The sequence below is a fragment of the Gorilla gorilla genome, chromosome 3 (genome assembly GCF_029281585.2).
Source record: "Gorilla gorilla gorilla isolate KB3781 chromosome 3, NHGRI_mGorGor1-v2.1_pri, whole genome shotgun sequence".
Lineage (NCBI taxonomy): Eukaryota > Metazoa > Chordata > Mammalia > Primates > Hominidae > Gorilla > Gorilla gorilla.
This window is the reverse complement of record NC_073227.2, coordinates 20000917-20007855: the sequence shown is the minus strand read 5'-3', so window position 1 is coordinate 20007855 and position 6939 is coordinate 20000917. Positions and strand designations below refer to the sequence as shown.

General features: G+C 35.9%; 1 long non-coding RNA gene across 1 annotated transcript in view; it reads right to left on the bottom strand.

Moving 5' to 3' along the window:
• Positions 1-250: 250 nt before the first annotated feature.
• The window catches only part of LOC134758239 (uncharacterized), a 73608-nt gene continuing 66919 nt past the window's right edge, over positions 251-6939 (bottom strand). The window contains exon 5 of the long non-coding RNA XR_010133207.1: positions 251-359. This is a non-coding gene — a long non-coding RNA (uncharacterized lncRNA). The remainder of the gene's footprint in view (positions 360-6939) is intronic.

Here is a 6939-nt window from a genome sequence, read left to right as displayed (position 1 = left end):
ATGTAGTATGTGTATTTGAATGTACACAAATATGTAGTGTGAATGTACATATATGTACACACATGCAGTGTGTAAAAATACATATGAAGTGGTTGCATAGGTATATATATTGTGAAAACTTATTGAGCATTTTAAATGACTGGATTTGATCCTATGTAAATTTTACCTCAATAAAGTTAATTTTTAAAAGTTAATTTGTTCACGTGAACAAAATAGAATTAGATTAAATGAGGCACAGTAACCACTGAGATAATAATGGGTGGTTGTTTTATTGCATCCGAATCTTCAGCTTGGCTTAATTCCATGCTTTTATTATGTGACTTTGCTGTTACTTCATTGATGTTGAGTGCCCATTTGTGCTAATTTGTTAAAAAAAAAAAAGAGAGAAATAAATGAAAAACAACCAGGGAACATTGCCAAAAAAATTGCTATTCAAAAAATAATAATACAAATAGCCAAACTGTGTCCCATCTATAGACATTAATCTTCTCAAGCTATAACACCTCTGATTCTTGAACTGGCTGGGATATTTTGATGAGATAAAATTATACATTACTTGTCCTTGGCAGCAGATATCAAACAGATGAAAATTGTATTAGGTTTATAATTAAGATATTACTTTGACATTGAAAGCTCTTAGTGGACTAGATCTCAATTAACTTCCTGAACTTCTGGCTCCTTAATTGATCATCTCACCTTTGTATTTTAAACAGAAGTTTGTAAATATTATTTTTCTTTTCACCAGAGCTGTGACTTTTGTTTACCTCCTTCCCCTGGGCTATATTGCCAAGTTAATTGATATCATATTATATCTGCATCACTGGAATTATAACCATCTGACTTCTAGATACACATCCATACATATTATGCACACACAAATGTTAAAAAATCTGAAATATATATACACACATATATATATGCACATATATACACATATATATTTATGCACATATATACACATACATACATACTCATGTATTTAAAGTTTTTAGCCTAACAAACAGTTTATATCATAAGGTACTTTTATATAATCTGAAATACCTGCATCTATTACTGAATAAAATCACCTGATGTTTAAGTTATATTTTCAGTTACATATAAGTAGACTCCTAAAATAAGCATATTTTGTTGACACATTTGGTCATGCGGAGGTATTCATGATTGAAGAAAGTGCTAATTTTAACCAACTGCCTGAGAATTTGCACTCCTCTCTCCTAACTGTCCCTGTAGGGAGCGCTCCATTCATACCAACAGGGCTGCCATTACTAAAAGGAACTCTGAAACTGCCGTTTTTGGGGAACTGCCTTTGGTGCTGACTCTTCTCTATGATAACCAGTGACAACACTTGGCAAAATCTTAGTCCTTTGGGAGTTGACTGAATATCTCGAAACTGCCAAAAGCGTTTGGAATCAAGACTAATGAAGATGGCTGATAGGAAGCTGTGGACACTGCTTGAAATCAGTGACTCCGTGGTACTATAACATAATGAGGCTTTATTTTGCTCTGCGGCTTCTAACCTGAGTCTGAAGTCAGGGCCAAATGCAGAGTTCACAACATGCTTTGAGCAAATGCATATGAAATATCTTCTTAATTGCCTTCTTTGGCTACACTAAAAATATTTATAATTATTGGAAGCACATTCACTTTTCTCTCTTATTTTTAACCTCTCCTGGAAGATCCCTGATTGATGAAAGTGGAACACAATAACTCTCCAGCTTGACAAAATGTAGTCTAAATTTTCTATTTCACTTCCATGGAATTACAATTTTAAATCTTTATGTACCTTAAATGTGAATGGGGCACATAACTCCTATGACCTGAAGTTTTGGTGAAGATTTAGTGATAACGCATGTAAAGTAACTGATCCGGTATCTACGTAAAATGTTTGGGCAATATACGTTATTATTTTTTTTCCCACTCTTCTCTCCTTCCCCTAATAAGACTTTTGGGGTATTCCACCTTTTGAAATGATTTTGTTAATCTAACAAATGATAAATATTATATAATAATTTTAAAAAATTGCAGCCAATTTCTACCCATCTTAAAGCAGAAATGCCAAAAGTTTTAGAGATTTTTGTACATTTCATGTAACACTCTTTTGTTCCCACACAGAAAACTCTTTAGCTTTGTCTAATAAATTCCAACAAAACAGCTGAACTTGAAGTAAAACAATTTTGTGACACTTATACCCTGACATTTTGGTAGGTGATGATAAAATGCAGAAGAAAATAGGGGCATTTACATTTAAATACAAAAACATATTTTGAGTTGATTGGTTGAAGAATGATTTTGTTTGTTTTATTCTTTCTTATTTTAATTCTAGGGATGACAAAGAAAACTCGTAAGCAAAATATAGGCCAGGCTTTTCGAACAGTATTTCATTTCAAAAAATACTGTTTGAAAATAAAATATTGTTCCATTTCAATAATGAAGAGAAGGTGCTGCAACGCTGATTATGCAGAGTTTGAACTGAGCATGTGCCTGAGCCGAGGTTACGGTCCTAAGGATCCCCTTGCTTCAGAGGTCTCCCATTTAGAGGCAGCATGCGCTCACTCCACAGCACACAGTGACTACACATTGTGAACACAAAGGCAGAATTGCAGTATTTGCATGAATCTGCCAGTCTATGTTTCATTTTCTCACACAGGGGCTACAATAACTACAAAAACTTTTTTCATCTAGACTATTCTACAGGTAACAGATGAAACCACTCTTCCAAAGGTGTAACTGTTTTAAGTGAATTATTTAATTATATAGAAATCTTTTTGTTTCTAAGTGGAAGGCATGGTTTTGAGGTGTCTGATTGGGAAAGTGGACCAGAATCTAAAAGGCATCCTGAGAATTCCTTGACAAATGTCATGATTTTGCTTGATGATTTGCATTTACCGGGGAAAGCTTAGAATGACCTCACCAGGCACCTGCAGAGGAGACTCCTGCTGTTTATTTTTTATTTTGCATCCTTGCTCTTACGTGTAGGAGCACTGCCTGTTGTGTCTTACTACAGCATGAATCCCCTATCTCCCCCATCTCTGGGGAGTGGAGATTTTACCTCTTTGTCTTAGTTGGCATTAATGTTACATTTTCTAGAATTATTCTTTGAGACGGAGTCTCGCTCAGTCGCCCAGGATGGAGTACAGTGGCGCAATCTCGGTTCACTGCAAGCTCGGTTCACGCCATTCTCCTGCCTCAGCCTCCCTAGTAGTTGAGACTACAGGGGCCCGCCACCATGCCCGACTAAGTTTTTTGTGTTTTTAGTAGAGATGAGGTTTCACCATGTTAGCCAGGATGGTCTCAATCTCCCGCCCTCGTGATCCGCCCGCCTCAGCCTCCCAAAGTGCTGGGATTACAGGCGTGAGCCACCGCACCCGGCCCCTAAAATTATTTTGAAGGAAGTTGAAAAGTCTGCATGGGGGGAAGGTGGGAGGAGGAGATGGTTTAAGAGCTAATTGCATAAATCTGAGGGAGAAGATACCTATGGCTTTGCAAACACTTTAATGGAACATTGGTGTGGAAAGAGTCTTCAGGATATGATCTTGATGGCCTGGGATTCAGACATAAAGAGTAAGTGTTCTCAGAAATAAAATAATGCAAGAGTAAGTGGTAGAGAAATGGCCATACTCAAAATGAGACACGGGATCTCAGGAAGACAAGGCATCCAAGAGATAAATCTTTCGGATTCTTTGAAGGGTGGAGCTACCTAATATTTAATTATAAGTTATGTGTTGATTGGATCTTTGCTGTTACCTACTTGGCATTAACTCCCAAATTTAATTAAATTCGACTTGAAGAAATGGCCTTGTCAGAGCAGTGCCTTGAGAAAATCAAAGTAAAATAAATTTTGTTTAATCTTTGGATCAATATTTGGTACAGAAAAAGAGAACAGCTATAAGAAACAAAAGGGGGGAAATATAAAGACTTGTGAGAAAGCAAAATATTGAGTAGGAAGACATTATAAGAAATACAAGCTCTTGTAAATGCTGGAAAATAGTGGGAAGTTAGTGAGTGATGCTGAGTTGTCCACTACTTCTATATGAGATTGGATTCATTTTTATTTAAGTTCCGTCATTCCATGTTAGTCCAGTCTGGAAGGCTTGGGGATGTCTAGGAAGCTGACACGTTGATAGCAATCTCAATGTTTCCAATCCTGGTTTATTACAATATTTTTCTAAATTACTTCTACTTTTTCAGACGTGGACATAGCTCTCCAGAGGCTAAACATACAATCCAAACTCCTGAGAATGGTATAAAAAACTTAGAGGCCCAACCTTTTTTTCTCACCTCATTATCTAAAACTTTCTTACCCACACTCTATGTTTTAACAGTTAAGACTTATCAATAGTCGTATTTCTTTTTTTTTTTTTTTTGAGAGAAGTCTTGCTCTTATCCCCCCAGGTTTCAGTGCAATGGCTCGATCTTGGCTCACTGCAACCGTCGCCTCCTGGGTTCAGATGATTCTCTCCTGCCTCTGCCTCCCAAGTAGCTGGGATTAAGTTGCCTGCCACCACACCCAGCTAATTTGTGTGTATTTTAGTAGAGACGGGGTTTCATCATGTTGGCCAGGCTGGTTTCGAACTCCTGACCGCAAGTGATCAGCCTGCCTCGGCCTCCCAAAGTGCTGGGATTACAGGCGTGAGCCCACTGTGCCCAGCCTAGTCCTATTTCATTTTTTTAAAAAAACCGAATTTGATCTCTGAAACAACAGGAGGTAATGACACCATTACTGTAGAAAAGAGAAAACAAAAAACAAACAAAAAAAAACCCACACTTTTGAGCAATGTAGTTCACAATACCCTTCTTCTGGGAAGAAATTAGTATTCCAGACAAAATGATAAGTGATTTTCTGCTGGATTTTAATAAGATTGAACTATATCCAGAGAACTTCACCAACCCAGTTGACTGCTAGCTTACTGTTAGTCAAGAATCCAGTGCCCTTGAAGGAGACTTTCTTTTCTTCCAGTATTTAACATGATTATTGATATTTAATAGATAATCTAACAAAGCTACCTATTCCTTCTCTTGCCCTGTGAAATACTAACCAAGAGTAAATCTTTGAATTGGTCATTGGGGGCTTTTAAAAAAATCTGTAGTGCAAGACTAATAAAACCCTAGCCAATGCTTATAACTAAATTGTCTGAAAAGTTTTCTTTAATATATGCAGGAGAAAATTATAGTTGCTTCAAAGTAACCAAATGCAAATCTGGAGCCCAGATATTGCTAGCAGCTAGAATTACAAAACATGTTTTGGAAAACAAAACATTACATATATACGTACATACACATAAAAATAATAGATAATACTGTGAGGTTTGGGGAAATATATCTTAGAATTCCCTGTTGGAGTACATTATCCACCTGCACTGTATGACATAATAGTTACTAGGCATATGTGGCTATTTAACACTGGAAATGTTACTTCTACTAATTGAGATTTTTTGTAACACTTATATCCTTACATTTTGCAGATGTACATGTTGTATATTTTGTTGTAAGTATAAAGTACATTTGATTTTAATAACTGTTACTAAAGCAGAATTCAAAGCATCTAACAGTGTTTATATTGATTACATGGTGAAATAATATTTTTAATATATTACATAAAATACATTAATCAGTAAAATTCATTTTAGCTTTTTCCTGTTTTTTGATGTGACTACAAGAAAACTGAATAATATGCAGGTAGCTTGCATTTGTAGTACACGTTATATTTCTGACAGTACTATTACAGATGTTAAGATGTTTTCTTACTTTGAGTTTTTATTTCATTTATTTTTACGTTTCCTCTTGTCTTTAAGAGGGCTTGCTAAAAGTTGTGGAGGAAGTTTTAACTCAAGTTGGTATCAGTTGGTAGTAAATGAAGCCTTCTATCTCTTGGCAAACTAACAAAGAAAAAATTTACTGGAATTAAAGCACTGCAATATTGTTTTTGGTTCCAGTTGTTCAGCAAATGTTTGCCAAATTTCTAATATATACTGAGCACAGTGCTCCATCCTGGGGATGCAGTGAGCAAGCATGGAGGTGTATTTTTCTCCCCTCTTTGCAGAGTAAGTACACGACAGGTATAACACTTATGAACATCAGCATGGAGCAATACCATACAAAGGGGTCCTGGGTGATGCTATTGGTAAATATCCAGTAATCATTGGTGAATAACCCAGAGAAATAACTAGATTGGAGAGTTTTGAAATGGACTCTTTGATATAGTATTTTTTATCCTGATACCTGGCGGTTAATTCATATATAAGCCAAGGAAAGAGGAATTCCAGGTAACAATTCTCTTTAGTTAAGGGTCATTCCTAGAGAGAAATGTAGCCAAAAGTCATCAGTAGCCAACCTTTGCAAGTATGAGTCAAAGAGAGAAGAAGCAAACTTTGACTCACTGCCTACTGAAAACATTTGAGCTTGAATCAGATCCTGGGCTTTAATTTGGCTAAGAGTCCCGAATATTCATATGGCCTTAACTTGAATTGGAGTTATTTGGCTATTACCTGGATTTTTAATGTCCAAAACAGATGAGGAGATGGGATCTTATCTAACACTAATCAGGGAAGTTGTGGAATTGTTCTATAATTTTAAACAAGAAAAAGTGCCATTCTAGAGAGTAAATTTAAAGTAGCAATGGAAGAAAGAATGAAGCTAGCTTTTGTATTTACCTTTGAAATCCTAGTTTGGTCAATGAAAGCAGTTTCACATATGGTATTATACTGAAATTACTTGGTCACAGGCATGCTTCTCTGCTCACATTTTAAATTCATTCAGACCTTAATGTTTCCAGCTTTGTGTACAGAAAAATGATTCAACGTTGGGTACATACTAGCCATGCAATACATATATTTAATGAATGAATAAATACTTTTAAAGTGTGTTTGTGTGTGTAATGTTTGTGGAAAAGATATCATTTAATAAAAATTTTAGACCTCTGAACTGTCTGTGGGATTAGCA